Raw genomic sequence first — 19478 nt, 5'->3', positions numbered from 1 at the left:
GCGGCCTCGTACAATCTTGCCCCTTTTGAGCCGTACACGCGTTTTCCTTGCGCGCGCGTACCGCTTTCTGTGGGAGCGCGGTTTCTCCCGTGACTGCAGCGGAAAGAGAGAGCCTGCATGAGAATGAGATAACGTGCCTTTACACGTCTTTCTCTCTCTGTGCTGGCGGCAAGATTCTCACTTGTCCCGCTCCTTAATTTTTCTCCTCTTGGGCAGCGCTCTCTTGTACCGCTGTTTCCTGCCTTGATACACTTTCCCGCACGAATGCTTAAACGATTTCTTTTGGCAGTTTATACTCCCCAGACCTATGTGCCTCGACACACTTATGCGCTTCGCTTTACGCGATAGTGACGCCTCGCACATTTCTCTAGGTCTGATTTTGACGCTAGTTTCAGGGCTGTCGAAGTGACTGACATTGCTGCTATCCATGTGTCGTTGAAGCTGATGCTTCCGATAGTGGCAACCCGTTTTCGCGCGTTTGCCCTTTCTCTCTTTTCGGCAGCGCCCGTCTTTCTTATGCCTTTCTCTCATCTTTCGGCGGCACCACTCTTTCTTTTGCCTGCCTTTCATCGTCTTTAGGTGACAGCTCTCTCTCTCTCTTGAGCTTGCCTTTACTCTCCTTCCGACGGCAGCACTGTTTGTCTATCACCTCGTGGTGATAGCTGACTTTTCTGAACTGGCCGTTACTTTCCTTCCGGTTGCAGCTTCCTATCTTGTGCTTTCCTTTCAGTTTCTTCGGTGGAAGCACATGCTGCTTTCGTCGCCTAGGTTCCTGTTCTCTGACAATGTCACTCTGATTGTCAGCCAATTCACATGTGCTACCTAGATCAGGCCTGTCTTTGGCGCCTTTACTAAGTTCCTCAAAGCTGCGCTCTTCCTGCTCGGCGTATCTGAGTGCGCATTCGTCCTCATCTTTCTCGGACGGGTTGACGTCTACCGTCCCTATGTCGTCTGGAACGTTCTCTTCTCCACTGTCGTGCAGCACCTTAGTTTCTTCAGGCGCAGACGAACCAGTGTTTTCTACTGACTTTACTGCTGACACGCAGCTCTCCTCATGCTCCTGACGCGTTTCAGCCAATTTCGGATGAGGGTCGGCTGTGCACTCAGTCGCGGTGTTCTCGCTATTGCAGCTGCTTTCTGGAATATCGCAAAGCTCAGAGCAGTGCGAAAGCACGGGACTCGTTTCGCATCGCTCGCCAGAGACACGAACGCACAACTGAGCGTCCGCAAACTCTACATGCACCCGCTTCCGTTGATCGTAAGTGTCGGGTTTCTGCATTTCTGCCGAACCCGCTGCACAACACGGTGTGCCGTCCTCGTTTACTTCGCTAGCGTCGGCGCAGCCGTTTTCATTAATGTCCAGACGGACGTCCTCTCTGCCCTGTTCGGCAACTTCTCCTGCTTTCGACACGCAAGGAGATCCGCTTTCCGGTGACTCCGCGAATATCTCAATGGGCGAGAGCTCTGTATGTGCATCGTCCGATGCTGTGACGACCTTATCCGATGGTATATAGGTTTTCTCGGGTGGCGAATGCGGGGTAATTCCCAGTGTTACAGCAGCAGTTACATCTGCCACGTACGGACTACCTTCCTCTGTGCCGCACTGGCCGGGCTGCTCTACAGCTACGCACTCCACCTCTGTGTCACCATCTTCCGACCCTTCAGCATTTTCGAGCCACTCTAAAACGTCGGCTTTAAACTGGTAGGCAAAATCGTAAAACGATAGGGTGCTATTCTCTCGCAGGTACCTTTGGCGAAGGTCCAGCGGTGACACGTTATACCTCGTCAGTAAGAAGCTTTTCAGCTCATCGTAGTCTGCCAAGCTGTCGTCCAACAGGGGCTTTACAACGTTATATGCTTCGCTAGAATGCAGGGCTACGAACTTCTGTGCCCAACCATTCCGCTCAAAGCGCTTTCTCTCGCAGATGCGCTCGAACTCCGCCAAATATTTCGCCATATCTTCGGCGATTACGAAGGGCCGCGGCCTGTCTCTCGGCTGCCGACCGTTGGTCTCATGCAGAACGGACAATGCTTTATATCTCTCGAAACCGATCTGATGCGCTTCAAGCTCCAGGTCCATCAGTTTCTCAGCGCGAGCATGCCGTTTTATCTCAAGCTCTCTCCGTTTTTCTGCCTCTTCGCGCTCAAGCTGCTTCTGTTTTTCTGCCTCTTCGCGCTCACAGCGTTCTGTGATCTCTTCCCAGGCCTCATTGGCTTCCTCAGCCGTTACATTCTCCTTTCGCATGATCTCAAGAATCGCGCGCTTTCGTTTTGCGGGGCCCAAATCAATGCCCAACTCTTCACAAATTTCGATGAGTTCCTTCACTTTGAAGTTCTCCACCACGCACAATAGCCTCTTGTAGTTTGCACTTTTCTTAGAATTCTCTGGCCGTTCACTACTATAGCGCTACTAGTATGACACGCGCAAGTAATTCTTTCCAACAACGCCTCGTTTACTCCCTCTGCACCAGCTTTCGTTTTAAAGCGCTCCGACTTGGCTCGAAACAGCAAAGCTCTCTCCAGTGAAACACACAGCCCTACTCTAAACTACAATCACGTGTGCTAGAGCAGTCCGGCGAATTGAGGGGAAAACATCAGGAAATCACCGCGCCGAGGTAGCTGACGCCGGTCGATCCCGGAGCTGCCATCCACTGTTGGGACTGGGAGTCCGAGCCAGGAAACGGTCGAGGCGACGGTGAGTCAAAAGACTTTTATGTACAGTATGTACAAGGGCTTTTACATGATACAAGGGCCAAGAGCACCATGGGCTAGCACAACGAAGAAGGGCGGCCCCGGCGGCGAGCGTAGCTCCGGCGTGATGGCTCTTTTGCTGCCCGTCTGCTGCTTGGGTTCAGCGCGGCTCCGTTTTTAAAGCCGCCGGTGTCGGTTGCGGCAGCCAGCAGTTCAAATCCTCCAATCAGGTCACGGCACTGGCCACCGTTCAAATTAGACCAATGGTCGAGAGGCGACGGCCCGCGAAGCGTCGTAGGAGTTCGCACCGACGGAGAGGAGGGGAGGAGGAAGGGTCCGCGCCCGGCGCCGGCGTATCGGATGATTCACGCTGTAAGCCGCGACATGTCCGAGAGAGTCTGGGCCTGCTTTGAGCGACGGCGAGCGCGCAGCGCTGGTTTCCAGAGAGGCCAGCCAGAGAAATGTGCGCGCCGGCACTACACCACCCACAGTCACATTCACTCACTAGCACTCACACTCATAAAGATCAATGAGAGTGGAGAGGTGTCCCTGCTCATATGGGTTAGTGTGCCGACCTATGCTCTGCGCCCAACTCACCAGAAAACATCCACACATTTCGCCATCTGGCGCTCTGGCAGCAATTCTGACTGCTCTCGACGCAGAAGGCTTCCGCCGAGGATGGATAGATGGATGGATAGGAGCGCCCCCTTTGAAACGGGGTGGTGGCAATTGCCACCATGCTCAACTTTTCTTTCTTTACTATTTTTTTGTTTACTGTGTTGGCAATTATCATTAAGATTCGCCATCATCTTTACCTACGGTTTCCTAAAATTGTAACCTCATGCCACATCTCAACTTTTCAGCCACCAATCCTCCGATCGCTTTTTGCTAACTTCTACTGCAGATTTATTTACATGACCATTGTTATCTTTAAACCCTAGGGCCTCCGGAAGAGTGACTGTGCCTGCATCGACTTCCGGATGGATACCATAACATTTGAGTTTGAGGTGTCCAATTGTTTCCGCAGATCGACCACACACTGCACATGGGTCATCTTCGTTCAATTTCTTTTTCTAGCTGCGCGTTCTAACACCCCCTGACCTATCTTCGGGCACTGGGCGACATCTGGTGGCATATGCACAGATAAGGTTAAATCCGATTTCTTCGCGAAAGAAGTTCTCTAGGAGGACGTTTGCGAGCGGACAAAGCGGCAGACACCAACATGCAGCGGTCATCTCGTATGGACATCCACAGGGGTGGTCTAAGTAAAGCGCGTATTTTAAACTTTTTTTAGTGCTTTTTATTTGTGACGGTGTTTAATCTGCGACCACGTTTGAACAGTACGTTTCGGAAGGTAGCAGCAAGTACGAGGGTACTGACCAGGCTTCTTACTGGCATCACTCTACCAAGTGCTGCCTACGCCAACGACGTCCTGCTTCAAATGTCTTTTGCATTTAAATTGACCGCATTGAAGTTGAAAAAATGTCAAAGTGTACAAACAAATGCAGATATGTGTTTCACAGACGCAGAAGTGCTGCGCAGTAGATGATGATAACGTGCGGTGCGGAATCTTTGAAATGAAAAAAGAAATAAATTCTGAATTTGTAGAAGGTTTGCAGTGCAACCTGCTATTTTCATATTGACAAAACAATGTGCAAATGTAAGAATTCATATCCGAATATTACCCCCCTGCTAATTATGATATATCACGTGATGCATCCCAAATTGTGGAACTTCGTGCTTATTCGGCTACTTGGGAACTTGGCTCCTTGCAATATAGTTTCTGTATTGAGAGGAGCCAAAAGTGCTGGCCATTGCATTTTCTGCCCCATGTCTCGTTTTCCTTTCTTTTTTCCCCACCCAAATGCTACTGAAGCGACGTAGGTGTTCGGAGCTTCGTCAAGCCGCTTTTTCTCCCTTCTCCGCAGCCTTGTACCTCACGAAAAATAAACCTTGAACCTTGAACCTTATAACCAGGTTTATAGCCGAATTTGTGGTAAATGTATCGCACGTTCTTTACCAGCGAATTCTGGAAAAAATACAATCAGGGAACGAAGGGCCTTAGGTATATGCTGTCTCTGCCTCCTCGTTTCAGTACAACACTCCCCTTTGTGATGCCGTGCATATATGTAGTCGGACATTTGTTTTTGCAGGTGCTAATTTAAAACCCCGCGGAATATGTTCACTTTTAATTAACGCTAATGCTAACTCGTAAAAACAGGAAGGCGGAGTTGTTGAAGCAGGTTCATGCAGCACCTTCTGTACTTATGCAAGTTATAGAGGCTGGAGCACGGGCGTCGGGAGCCACACAGACGAATTTTTGTAGAAATGGGAGGTGGAAACATAGCCGTTGAATGTATTCCGGAATTAAAAAAAAACTGCCGTTCTCTTATTCGTAGTCATTAGGCATTGACAAACAAAATATTTCATAAGTCACAGGTCTATACAAATCAACCATTGCATAAGTTTATCTCGTATCAGCCTGTAGCGATTCCTAAGCGCGATATCTAACCCACATACGCCAAAATACTGTTCACTATGCGCGTTTTATTCCTCTCGTAGATTCGAAACTTACCCTAAACAAGTGCTTTACACGCTAACAATGACATCGCTTGGGGCTGGCAGTTAGAAAAGAAAGGTGACTATCCTCATTATTGTAGGGTTGGAGGGAAAATTAATCGGTTACTGCAATATTGCGACGAAAAATAAAGTGAGCTGATGCCACTTTCATTTCTTTACTTCAAAAATACTGCAGCCGAATGACCTAATGGAGGTCGCAAGGAAACAAATATTCTAATGTACAAATTCTAAGGCGTTACGCGAAAATCGAGGCAGTACATATTCGATCAACAACGTTAAGATGCAAGAGTACGGACGTAGTCAAACGCAACGAAAGGAATGCCGAACACACTTTTTCTGGAAAAAGTAAGAGGTTTGAGCTGGCGGCTGATATTTCAGGAGAAACATTTTAAAGGGCATGCAAATTTAACACAACACCCAGGCGATTATCCGTATAGTGGGACATGAGCTATAACTGGCTCTGAAAAGAACTGGAAGATGTCAGTTAGATGAAAGGGAACAGGCTTTCTTCAAAATAAACCCCAACACCTGCGACAAAAACAGACACTTGAAGGGAAGTGTGTAGCATTATGCTGGAGCGACAGTCACTAATGTTAGCAATAGGCACATCGCAGAACAGTGGTAAACGGTGTTTTTTCTGAGCTCCGTATTTAATTCTTGTTTCTCCGGTTCACGGTCATCTTCTGGAGGCTACGAGCTGCCTTCTGTGGAACCGGAGGCCAAGGACACCTCTGTGGACGGACAGATATCCGGCAAGGTGGGCGACAACTCAAGTACGAAAACCTAACCGATAACCCCAGACGCAAGGTAGGCTTAGCTCGGCACTGCAGAGCGAGGTCGCGCTGCGCGCCTGTGGCATGGATTCGGCTTCATCGGTGGCAGCCACGCGGCCGCCTGCTGCCTCCACGTCAGTGCGAACTTCGGCGGCTATGGACTTGCCCGCTTGAGAGTCTTCCGACTCTGCGACTTGTGACATGGACTGCACTATCGCCCCCGTGCCTCTCGCACTGCCTCAAGCAACTGTGCCCCTGGCTCCAGCTGCGGCTCGCCTTGCAAGGTCAGCAGTACCGGCTGAGCCCCTGACACCTCGTCAGCTGCCGCAAGGAACTGCGCCTGTAGAACCAGTTGTGTCTTCCTAACCAAGGCCACCCGTACCGACTGAACCGACTGATTCCCTGCCACCCCAACAGCAACCACCGCTGAGTAGCGCCTGAGGTGCGCTTCTATCGACTCCAAAACTGTTCCGCGTCAACATCAAGCCTGCATTGCGTTTTGACATAACTGCCATCCCTTCCTGTTATGTTAAGGCCACTATTGATCACGTTCTGGGCTCGTCTAAGTATTGTGGATTTGTCGCGCATCGCCCTTCCAACACTATCACGGTGAACTTACCAACCTTAGCGGCCGCTGAGAAAATGTGCAGTGTTAAGCAGATCCCCCTGGACTAAAGGCCGCCGCGGTGGCTCAGTGGCTATGGTGCTCGGCTGCTGGCCCGAAAGACGCGGGTTCGATCCCGGCCGCGGCGGCTGAATTTCTTTGGAGGAGAAATTCGAGGCCCGTGTACTGTGCGATGTCAGTGCACGTTAAAGAACCCCATGTGGTCGAAATTTCCGGAGCCCTCCACTACGGCGTCTCTCATAGCCTTAGTCGCTTTGGGACGTTAAACCCCATAAACCAACCAACCAACCCTGGACTAAAGCAAACTTGTTCCCGTACAAATATATTACGCATCCGAGCCTGACGCCCTCCGATGCATCGTCTACCACGTGGCTAGCACTAGCCCTCCACAGGAAGTGAGAGTAAAATATCCGCTGTTTTATGCGAAGCATATTAACGTAGGTTTCGGGCCTTCGCGCGACGCCCGGCGGTGGCCACCATTGACCTTCAAGTAGGTCACGTGACATGACGTCACGTGATGACGTCACACCGGCTGCAGATGGGGCCTCATATCGCGCCGTCGGTCGCCTCCCGGCGGTGGCCACCATTGACCTTGAAGTAGGTCACGTGACATGACGTCACGTGATGACGTCACACCGGCTGCAGATGGGGCCTCATATCGCGCCGTCGGACGTCGCCCGGCGGAGGCCTCCACGCTTCGGTTCGCGCCGTCGCGTGCGACGCGGCGGCGGCGCCACCATCGCTGCATCACGTGATATGTGACGTCACGCCAGGGATGAGGCGGCGCGCGCCCGCCGTCGCGTCAATCTCTGTGCCCGCAACCGCGCCAGCGTCTTTGCGCCGGGCGTGTATGCTATCAAGATCCCTCCAAACGCTAAGGATATGCTTCGCATCCACTGGGGCTTAACCTTGGTAAGCCTCCAATTTTATTTATTGAAGGTACCTATAGCGCCTATGAGGCATTATTGTAAGGGGGGATATTACTACATACAATAACACATGCAAAGAAGATATTGGAAAACATGTCAGCAAGCACAACGCAACTTACTAAAAGAAGACAAAATTAGTTCACAAGTAGTATGAGTGCTAACACCTCGGCACAGCGCTGGTAAACGCCCGAGAGCTGGAAGAACTACATCAGATTATCATTTCAACAGCACTTCCGAAATAAGGTGCACAAACCACATCATTCGGAAGCTCATTCCAGTCCAGGATTGTGTCAGGAAAAAACGAACACTTAAATGCATTATTGCGTCATTGCTAACTCTTAATCTTTTTCGTGTTATCTAGTCTCTCCGAAATGTAATATGACTACTTTAGATAGGTGTTTTTATTAATACCGGTACAATCATTGTAAATGCTTTGCAAGAACTTCAGGCTGCAAATTTTTCTGCGGGTGTCCAAAGTCTTCCGCCCAATGCGGTCGCGAAGTTCTGAGTTCTTTTTATGAAAATTATAATTCCCAGTCACAAACCTTGCGCGCGTTTCTGTACCCTTCCTAACTAGACAATAAGTGTACCCGTGAAAGGGTCCGATGCTACACATGCATACTCTAATACTGGCATGACATTTGTTGAATATAATGTTTCTTTTATTACCTTGGGAGAGCTTTTGAAATTCTGTTGAAAAAAAATACAAGAGACGAAAAGCTTTGGCAGGTATCATGTCAACGTGGGCTTTCCAGTCTAGGGATGCTGTAAGTATAACACCAAGATATTTAATCTTGCCAATAGTTTGGATAGTGTCATGGTTTAAAAGGTACGATCCAAGAATTTTCTTTTTTTCTTTTTAAACTGAACATGGGAACCCTTATATACAGCCTTTGTCAAAAGTTTGGAGCCCTGGGGGTTTGTTTCTGAGCCGCACTGTGTGGTTCATGATGCATTTCCAGCGCTGCAAATTTCCTGAAGGTAAGATGATTTCTGGTCCTGCCTCCTCCAATGGATAGGGCTGCCACGAATTCTTCAGGAGTCCCACTACAAGGCTTATAAGCAAACCCCCTGGGCTCTAAACTTTTGACAAAGACTGTACCTTCAATGTCATGCCCCACTTCAAGCACCACTCACGAACTTGGTCAAGGTCAGCCTGTAATACGCAAAGATCATCAAGTCATGAGACAGGGGATACAAAGCGGAATCGTCAGTATACAGTCTGACAGAGGATCTGAAGCCCACAGGTATATCATTGATGAATATGAGGAAGAGTAACGGTCCGAGCACCGAACCCTGTGGCACTCCAGATAAAACATCCAGAAGGCGAGGATGATGCTCCATTGATTACCACCTGCTGCTGGCGGGCGCTTAAATAATCTTTTAGCCAACCGAACAGATAGTCAGGAAGACCAAGACATGACATTTTTTGCAGTGGAAGGTGGTACGGCACAACATCAAATGCCTCCTTAAAATCTACAAAAATAGCTCTGTCTGAAAACAGTCGTTTATCCCGGATGTAAGGTCATGAATGAATTCAGTTAGCTGCGTTCAACATGACAGCCTTGATCGAAAGCCATGCTGCGCTGATGTGAAAAACCTGTTGTCTTGAAGGTTTTAGCAGTCCAGAATAGATTGTATGCTCCAGTGTTTTGCAGCAAACAGATGTGAAAGACATGGGGCGGTAATTGGAGTCCCGGCTAGTGTCTCCACACACACAGTACTCCAAGCCCGGCATATGGGGCCCCAGGGCACGTACCTCCTCACCCTTCAAGGTCCATCCAATCTACCAGATTACATGGCCTACTACGGCGCGATTGTCAGGCAACAGCTTTTCCGTCCGCGCCATATCCTCTGCTATCACTGTCACAAAGAAGGGCATATGCAAACTACTTGTCCCAATCCGGCAGCAGTGGGCTATTTGGACGAGACAGCAGGCCTTTATGCCGTTTGCAAATTTTCGGATCAAAAACTTTCGTTCTCCCAATTGTCCAAAGAAGAAGGCAAAGAAGTCGAATAAGCCGTCCGCAATCGCTTCGCTGCCGTAGCGTGTGGTGAAGACGACTTCCCCGAACTTCCTACACCTGACTCCCCAACTCTCAGCGTACCTGCTCAGCAACTTTCCTGCGCACAAGCTGTTCACCGTAGAGGAAGGAAGCCTGCATCAACACGTGAAGCCACGGACACCACAGATGAAGACACCACTCTCGACAATGCCATCACAGAGGCTCGTCACCATTTAGAGGAACTCACTAAGCATCGAGAACAGCGCCGCTCACAGCCACCTCGAAGAAACATAACGAAGGAGCAACCTCCTCACCAAGCATCTCCAAACAGCACTAGGCCACATAAAGGCGCCGAGGTCCCATCAAATGTGCATTCCCCGGCAGTGGAGAATATAATGGCCCTCATGCCGCAGTTGACAACCCTGATAGTTGAAGCTCTACTGCCTCGCCATGGCTAGGGCATCATCTCTGGTGGCGCAATAGAACTGCCGTGGCTTTGCTAATAAGTCACCGGAAGTGAACATCCGCCTGCGTGACGGCAAACTCAAGGCCTGCGCCGTCCTTCCTGAAGGGCAAAATTCCCTTCCTCACCTTTCTGGTTTCTGCGCCTACCATTCTCCTTCCATCCCTGATCGCCGCTGCATCGCTTCCTCCCTCCATCCCGGTAAAGCTGCAATTTATGTTCATCGTTCTGTTCCCCATACACCGATCGATCTTTCACGGTGGTGTAACAATCGCCAGGAGGTCGTTGGCCTTCTCGTAAAACGTGCCCATACACCACTGATACTTGTATCTTTCTACGGTCGTCCGGGAACAGTGTCTCCCAAACTTGGTTGGATTCGTTTCCTCCGTAATAGCTACCCGGGCACCCCTATTTTAGTTGGCGTAGATTTCAACGGCACTAACACTTCCTGGGGCTACCCTTTGGATTCCTCCCGGGGTGCTCACATTCATGGCACTTTTCTAGACCATTCATTTCGACTCGTAAATAAACCGCAAACTTCAACGCGCCCACGGGGTGGGCCGTATTCGCCTGATTTGTCTTGGTGGTTAGGCCCCGGCAACACTCGTTGGTCTGTTGAACCAGATACTTGAGGGAGCGATCACAGCCCTATTTTATTCTCTATCACAACTTCGCGTCTCCGGAAAATACGCCGCAGCATGCGCTTTACGTCATTTGATTTCGTACGCGCAGATAACCGGTTGTCTACACTTATTCCATCGAATGATTTCTACCCTCTCAGCTGTTTAGTCTACTCATACATTCTCAACTACTGTAAATGAGAATTATCCTAACCCGGACATCCATCTTCTTAATCTCTGGGCTCTTCGTCGCACGGCGGATCATTATGATTCTCGTAATCCCGATGATCCTTCTGCACTTTCAGCTCTTCATCGGGCTACTGCGCGTACTCAGCGCTACTCAGAGCGACTTAGCAGACAATGCTGGGCTGCATGGTGTGCCCGCCTCTTCTCTACACAGGGTAATAGACATCTCTGGCGGGTGTTTCACGCAATAGAACGCACTTCTCATGTAATTGAATATACCGAAAGCATTCGTTTCGCTCTGATGGTGGATGAAATTTCATTTGCTTAACAAGCAGCCCGTCAGTTTTTCCAACATCATGACTGCCTTCCTATCCCTTCTCCCATATTATCGATTTCTGAGCCCCCTGATGAGGTTACTACAGATTTTACTATGGCAGATTTGCTGGCCTACATAGATCGCCACAAAACAAGCACTGCTGCCAGGCATGACGGTGTACCTAACTCGTTGTTTCGCAGTTTAGAAGGACCTGCTCAGCAGTCCCTCCTTGATACATTCAATGGGGTGTGACATTCTGGATTATTCCTGCAGAATGGAAACATTCTATCCTTGTCCCAATACCCAAATCAGGTCAGCCGCCGCTTTCTCTTTTGGCCCTGCGCCCTATTTCACTTAAGCCTACTATCTGCAAGCTTTATGAACACATCCTAGCAGCTCGCTTGTCATGGTGGCTGGAATCGAATGATTGTTATCCAGAATCTCAAATTGGGTTCCTCCCTCACATTGGAACAGAGGACCGTCTTGATGTTTTGGGTGCAGACGTACTTAACCATTCTGCCCATAGTCATCTTGATCGTACGGTGATCTCTACTGACATCAGGAAGGCCTATGACAGCGTCCTTCACTCCGCAATTCTTATCACCCTTCAAGATCTCGGTCTCCCGCATAGCTTTCTCCTTTCGATTCACTCATTTTTAACAAAGAGACCCTTCAGTGTACGTGTCCATTGGAAGCCTTTTGGTCACTTCACCTCCAACCGCGGTGTACTCCAGGGCTCTGTCCTCGCCCCAACATTATTTAACGTAACTTTTATACATCTTGTCCGAGTCCTAGAGAAAATTCCTTCTGTACGCGTACTGGCGTAAGCCGACGACATAACCTTGTGGTCTTGTCACCCAGATGCGTCTCTGCAACAGTCGGCGCTCAAGCAAGCGCTGGATGCCTTAACATCACGCCTACCCCCTTTGGGTCTGACCCTCTCGTGTAATAAATCATGTTTCATTAGCAATGGAAACAGAAGTAGCTTACGGAAAACAGCCCCTTTTAACTTCACGGTGGGTAATTCTCAAATTCCTCAAATAGGTTTGGTTTGGTTTATGGGGTTTAACGTCCCAAAGCGACTAAGGCTATGAGAGACGCCGTAGTGGAGGGCTCCGGAAATTTCGACCACCTGGGGTTCGTTAAATAGAAAGTGTGCGTGTTCTAGGTCTTCTACTTCATACATCTGGGACTGGGATTCCGTGGCTAACCGCGACCTGTAAATCGGCTCACGCTACTCTCGGTCTGATTCGACGCATAGCTATGCGCTCTGGCGGAGCGCGTTTTGATACTGCCCGGCAGCTCGAGCTCTCCATCCTCTAGCCGCGGATAGTGTACCAGGCTCAATTTCAACGCCTCACTCGTCGACAGGTGGACTCCCTTGAATCAATCAATTCGGAGGTTATGCGTGCCATAACTTATCTTCCTTGTATCACACCCAAACCCATTCTCCAAGAGTACGATCAACTTAACACATTAAGTGAAATCAACGACGAGCATGAGACAAACAGAGCACGCAAGATGCTTCGTCGTTTACAGAATGTTCCCCCTTGGTCATACTGTCAACTCACAGAGAATCGCTCCTCCCCTCCGACGCCGATATCAATCGAGCATCATCCTTCAGGGTGCATAATATACACTGATGCATCACACACAGCACTGCAGGGAGTTACCGCAGTTTACAGTCCCTCCCATCCTCATCTCAACTCCCGCGCTACATATAGCGCGGATACTTCTCACCCCTTGCCTTGGAGCTTCAAACGATACACAATGCCATTGCTTCCCTTCCATTCGGACCCACTTTCGATATTGTTCACAATTACACCGACTCCCTTGCCACCCTTAAGAAGCTTAAGTCTGCCCAACGCACATTCCAAGTTGCACAATCCAGTCACCAACTTTGCACAAAATACCGCTGTCCTGTGCGTATACACTGCATTGGCGTCCATGCCTAGGATCCACATAATATTCATGTGGATGAAATGACACACCTTGACACATCAGACATCCCGCCACCTTCCCCTCTTCCCCCAGATCCGTTCCTGTCCGATGTTTCCGAGAAACAGGCTTTGCGTCAGCGAACACGAGCTCTGATTTCTTCGTGTTCGAGCCCTCTCCCACGGAGTCACACTCGGAAGGAGGAGGTATCTGAGCGCCGGAGTCGGGCAGGAACGGCTCTGACTCCTTCTCTGCGTCATCGGTGTTGTGACGAAGGCTTCGAAGTGACTGAAAAGTGTCCCCATTGTGGTGCTTCGCCAGACCAGTGTAACGAAAAACACTTCTGTGGACTTGCCCGGCTACAGCTCCCGTGAGACGACGCTTCCTAAAGAAGGTCGGCCTGCGATGGAACGTTGCAGGCGACTATCGCATGTAGACTCACGATAATCGCTTTATAGTAAACTTTTATCACTTTTAAGTTACGCTTGTTTGCACTCCTTGTTATAACTTTCTTCCCCTTTTACATTATGTCCATGGCAAACATCTCGAATAAAAAAAAAACAGTGGTAAACGTGGAGTCTTGTTCGAGAGCCTAGTATTGCTTCCAGACAGCATGGACTTGAGTGCTACATTGCTACGGAAAACGCAGAATGGCTGGAATTGTGATCAAACGCAACCATTGTGTCTTGTCTTCTCAAGCGATTTCAACTGCGCATCATTTTGCTTCCTTTACAGTCAGTAACGCCCTGTCACTCGCCCCTAGCGCTCTGCAGACGCAAACACATGGTGGGCACAGAGTGGGCATGGGAGAGCGGCAACCATGCATACGCTGCTTCATCCGTTCTTTTTCGTTACCCAGTTGCTGGTCCTCGCCTATCCCTGATACGCTGTCCTCCCTCAAGTGCCCTTGGATCTTCCCATGCCTGTATTCGCCGACGAAGACGACAACCTTCCTCCGGAAGCTTGCGGGTTGCCGGCTCTGGGTTGGCTACCTACCATCGTTGGAACATCAGCGGTGCTTTGTCACAGCAAGACAACAGCATTGCCAGTGCCAGCACTGCCGTCACCTATAAATTGCCTGTCCTCAAGCGCGCAAGCGGGCATGGGAGAGCGGCTACGATGCGACGCTGCTTCATCCGTTCTTTTTCGTTACCCAGGTTAGTCAGTCTTATACCCTTTATTCTAAACGCACAAACAACAGGTGCTTGCTGCTCATCCCGTGCCCACATGCTCTGTTGCTATTGGCTGCTGACTGCGTAGATGTTATGATGTTGCTTTTCATGTCGGGGGACGTTCAGGTCAACCCCGGCCCTGGGGAAAATGTTGACGCCACCAGCATTGACGTTTTGGCGGCAATAAAAGCGCTCGCAAGTACAAAGAAATCACGCCATGGAGAAGTAATGTCGACCCTTAATAAGGTGAAAGCTAGCCAAGAGATCCTCGAGGAGCGTGTCTGATATCGCCGTGAGACTGGCAGCGGTTGAGACCAGAGTAGACAGTCATGAAGGGATCTATGATGCTGCTGAACTTAGTCACGTAGTCACAGATGCTGTTAAAGGCGAGACTACTATGATCAAAACTCGCCTGAATGAGTATGAGGATAGGTCACGCGGAGGCAAATTAATTTTCTATGGACTTGAAGATGAAGTGAATGAGACTTGGGCCCAAACCGAGCAAAAAGTACGAAACCTTTTAATAGATTTCCTCTCGCTGCAACTAAGCGATGAGGGCATCTCTCGCGCGCATAGGTTAGGGTCTTTCGTTCCAGCTAAAAGCCGGCGGATATTATTAAATGCCTTTCCTCCAAGACGGAAGACCTAATCTTATCGCAAAAGACAAGTTAAAAAAGACCCGTGTTAGTGTGCAAGAAGATGTCTGTAAGGCGACCAGACAATCGCGGGAGAAGCTGGTAGAATTCGGTAAAAGCACTGGAGCGTTCTATAATTCTTGTGAACAAGCTTCTTGTGAACAAGAAATGCTACGTTTAATGTCCACAAACAGATCGTGTGTGCGAAATTGAGCCTGCACTAATATCTACACATGACATTGAAGCAGGAGGCTCTTCAAATTCGTCCGTTCGCTGTGATTAGGGATCAGCGGCCGTTGACGCAGAATGCACTCGTGATCTGCTTCCTTTTCGCAAACATTCGTAGCCTCATGAACAAACGCGACGCCCTATCCTCCCTGATAGACACGTGGGTGCCGATGTGATTAATATCACTGAAACATGGTTGTCTGGCAAAATTGATAACTCTGAACTGTTTGATTGTGAACGACATTACACTGTTTATAGACAAGATCGCTCTGGGCATCCGGGGGGCGGGGTTTTATTCGCCATTGTAGATGACTTGCTTTGTTATGATGTTCTCGTACCCTCAAAGCTTGAATTCTTTTGCACATGTTTTAAGATAAACCATAACGAAACCATGTTTTGTGCCTGTTACCGACCTCCCCAATCTGCGAGCAGTTTTTGCGATAGCGTCCATGACTGTCGTAACGAAATCGTACTTAGGTTTCCAAAAACATGAATTTTTCACTTAGGCGATTTAAATTTTCCGGCTTTATCACGGACGGAAGAACATCCTGTTGCTTCTTCTTCTTCAGAATTGCTAACCTTCCTTGACTTATGTTCAATATTTAACCTCTGTGAACTTGTGAAAGAGCCAACTCGCATTACAGCATCCACTGCCAACATTCTGGACCTTGTTCTAACAACCTGCCCTGATTCCATTTCATCTCTTACACTTTTGCCTTAACTAAGCGACCATTCAGTTATCAGCTTCACTTTACCATCACGCACACCCCGCCCAGTCAAACATTATAAGGTAATTCGGTATTACCAAAATGAAAATTATTCCGCAGTCAACACGGAACTAGAAAAATTATCTGACATTTTCTCCCCAGATTTTGGGAACGTTTACTGCACGATAACTGGTCTCTTTTCAAAGACAAACTGGAAGCCCTCACTGATAAATACATCAGACTTCTTAGAATAACGTGCACTAAACGTTCACTATGGCACAGTGTCACCTTGAGGCGGCTGCTGAACAAAAAAAAAATGTATCTTTAGCCGCTGCATGGAATCTAACTCTATTGAGAGATGAAATGCTTATCGTAGTGTGGCATCGCAATGCAAAAATGGCCTTTTCAGCGCAAAACGCAACTTTCACCAAGATACTTTGCCCAGATTACTGATTACTAACCCACGCAAGTTCTCGACTATCCTTAACGTGAAACAAAAGAAAGATATGATACTGAAAGATAACCAACGCGCCCTGGAACCACTAAACGAATGTTGCACATTATTAAATCGTACATTTTCTCTACGTTTCGTAACAACTACGCCAGTTACTCTTAACGACATGCCTACCTTTGACTCCCAATTGATGAATGCCATCACCATTGATTGGGCGGGAATTCACAAACTTATTGATAATGCTAAAATGTCATCTCCTGCAGGTAATGATGGCATCAGCAACAAGATGTTTAAACGCACTATTACTTATTGTTCACTTATGTTGTCCGAAAGTTTTACTCAATCATTGGAGGCCGGCATGCTCCCTGTCGACTGGAAGGTGGGCAAGGTTGTTCCAGTACACAAGTCTGGTGATGTTCACAGCCCTATAAACTACAGATCAGTATCATTAACTTCTATTCCATGCAAATTACTTGAACATGTAATCAATTCTGCCCTCATGAGTCACCTTGAGTACAATTCTTTTTTTACAGCCCATCAACATGGTGTTCGAAGAAATAATTCATGTGAAACACAGTTAACCACATTTACTAATGACTTTTTTGAAGCTTTGGATCATTTTTCGATTGTTGATATGATATTCATTGACTTTGCTAAAGCCTTCAATACCGTTTCAAATCCTCTTCTACTTCTCAAACTCCGCAAACTAAACATAGATTGTGACGTATTAAAATGGATTGAATTCTTTTGACCCGTCGTACTCAGTATGTGACAGTTAATGACCATGATTCTAATCTTTCTTCAGTACCATCGGACGTTCCTCAATGATCTGTTCTAGAACCTCTCCTTTTCCTAATCTATATTAATGATCTTCCTGATCTCATAACATTATCTATCAGGCTGTCCACTGACGACTGTGTAATATACAGAGAAATATCCAACCCATCTGATACCTTCCTTCTTAAATCTGACATTAATAACAATTTTGCTTGGTGCGACACTTGGCTAATGAAGCTTAATGTATCTAAATGTAAAGCAATGAAAGTAACAAGACTACCTTACAAAGCTAACCCGCATCCATATATTCTAAATGGCTCCCTTTTAGCTTTTGTTTCTGCATATAAGTATCTTGGCGTATACATTACCAATGACCTCTCATGGAAGACGCATATCGAACACATAACTAACAATGCTAATCGCATGCTTGGTTTCCTTCGCCGAAACTTTTCACTTGCTCCGATTAGTTTAAAACTGCTCCTGTATAAAGCGGTAGCCCGATCTAAAATAGAATACGCGTCTACCGTGTCGGTCCCTAACATCAAGTCACTGATTAATACTTTAGAATCAGTTCAGAATCGTCCAGCGCGTTTTATCTTGACTAATTACTCGCGTTCGACTAGCGTCACACTCGTAAAGAGAACTCTACACCTTCCAGATCTTTCACTGCGGCGTCATATTTCTAGGTTTTTCACTTTCCACAAAATATATTACACAAATAAATCGATAACACAAAGTCTTTTCACTGCTCCAAGTTATGTATCATCGCGTATTGATCACCGACTCAAAGTGAATGTTCCAAGTTGCAGAACTAACCAGTACTTTTATTCTTTCCTGCCAAAGACCAGCTCAGACTGGAACCACCTGCCCGCCTCCATCGTCTCCGTTTCCGAACCAAAAGCTTTCAAATCTGCGCTTCTTCATCACCCCTGTTAATTAAATCTCCTTATTGTATTTGTTTTTTATAAATATACTTGCCACTCCTATCTCTAACGCCTCAACGGCGCTGATAGTAATGAAATTATACCGCCACGGTGGATCAGTGTTTATGGTGCTAGGTTGCTGTCCGGAAAAACCCGGGTGCGATCCCGACCGCGGCGGTTGAATTTCTTTGAATGAGAAATTCTAGCGGCCTCTGTACTGTCCGATGTCAGTGCATTTTAAAGAACCCCACGTGGTCGAAATTTCCGGAACCCTCCACTACGGCTTCTCTCATATCCTTAGTCGCTTTGGGACGTTAAACCCCTAAACCAAACCAAACAAGTAATGATTTAAATAAACAAATAAAAAAGCACGTAAAAATGCGCACAGCTTACCTGTTTTGTGTTTGTGTTGCTTGTAGGTCCTCTTGGCTATATGTCAGATTAATGCTTGCGGGAACAGCAGAGAAGAACTATAAAACATCTGGCTGCAATTGTCCAGCTTCGGCACGCAACCTTAAGGCCAAACAAAGCGCTTCACTTGCGTCAGACGAAGCTCTATGTTGCTGCAAAATATTTAGCGAAGTGTCTCACCGCTGTCCGCACAAGCTAAATCGTATTGTTATCCGTCCTTAATAACGATGCACTATTCTCTGTGGCCTGTGAGGTACAAGGTCCTGCTCGTCACATGTCCTCCATCAATAGGCACCACCTTGCTGTGCGCCTAAGTCAATGGCGGGATAAGTTCAGAGGCACCACTTTTATGCAGTCCCCTCGAGCATGGAGGGAAAAAAACTGAGGAGGGAGAGGGACGACAAGCGGCCAGCCTTCGCATGCCAAGTGCTCGTGACGCCGCTACCTCCACCGTTTTTCCCTCTCCCAGTCAGTCCTTTATGTTTCGGTTTTGGTATGTCAGTGCGCGCGCCTGCTCGGGCCGTGGCGCGGGCGCTACAGCGATGAGGTTGATCTACAGTTAGTTTGCCGAGCTTGTCTACGAATGTGCGTGCGCAGCGGGGCTGGACTTCACCGCACGCAATCAATCAGCGTTATTACAGAGGGCAGACTCTCTCCTTTCGAGTATAGTTTTACTTCTTATCACTACTTCTCATGTCTCTCGCTGGACGCTCCCTGCTCAGTTCTTTTTTTTTTCTCCGTGCCCTCAAAGTTTTCCAATACCAGGCGAAAGGTGACAGCCCCATCACGTGAGCAGGTGCTGTAAGCAATAAGAAAAGAATGAAATCAAAGCCACGTTTTTTCCCAGACAAGATCCGTTTCCCGTTGCCGCCCTGTACTGCGCGATCTCGATGAACTGGGGAGTTAAAACTATAGGAAAAATGTCCGACTCCATGTAACGACACCCGCATCGAGTGCACCGGAATTTTGTAGCTGCTAGAACATTTCCTTGCCACTTTTGCACCGGCAACGGACGCTGTGAGGAGCGTTGCCATATGGCTTACG

General features: G+C 48.1%; 1 protein-coding gene across 6 annotated transcripts in view; it reads right to left on the bottom strand.

Moving 5' to 3' along the window:
• LOC149327230 (atlastin-1-like) overlaps positions 1 to 18789 on the bottom strand; it is an 87512-nt gene extending 68723 nt beyond the window's left edge. For 4 of the 6 annotated variants that reach the window (XM_089562984.1, XM_089562983.1, XM_089562982.1 and 1 more), the window contains exon 1: positions 18417 to 18789. The gene's annotated coding sequence lies outside the window, so the exon portion shown is untranslated. The remainder of the gene's footprint in view (positions 1 to 18416) is intronic. The other 2 variants (XM_089562981.1, XM_089562986.1) reach the window with 2 other exon arrangements.
• Positions 18790 to 19478: the final 689 nt, after the last annotated feature.

This window comes from Amblyomma mixtum, chromosome 10 (assembly GCF_055824585.1).
Source record: "Amblyomma mixtum isolate Tamu chromosome 10, ASM5582458v1, whole genome shotgun sequence".
NCBI classification, from domain to species: Eukaryota; Metazoa; Arthropoda; class Arachnida; order Ixodida; family Ixodidae; genus Amblyomma; species Amblyomma mixtum.
Note: the sequence above shows the minus strand (reverse complement) of the source record. Positions and strands in the feature narration are given on the sequence as shown.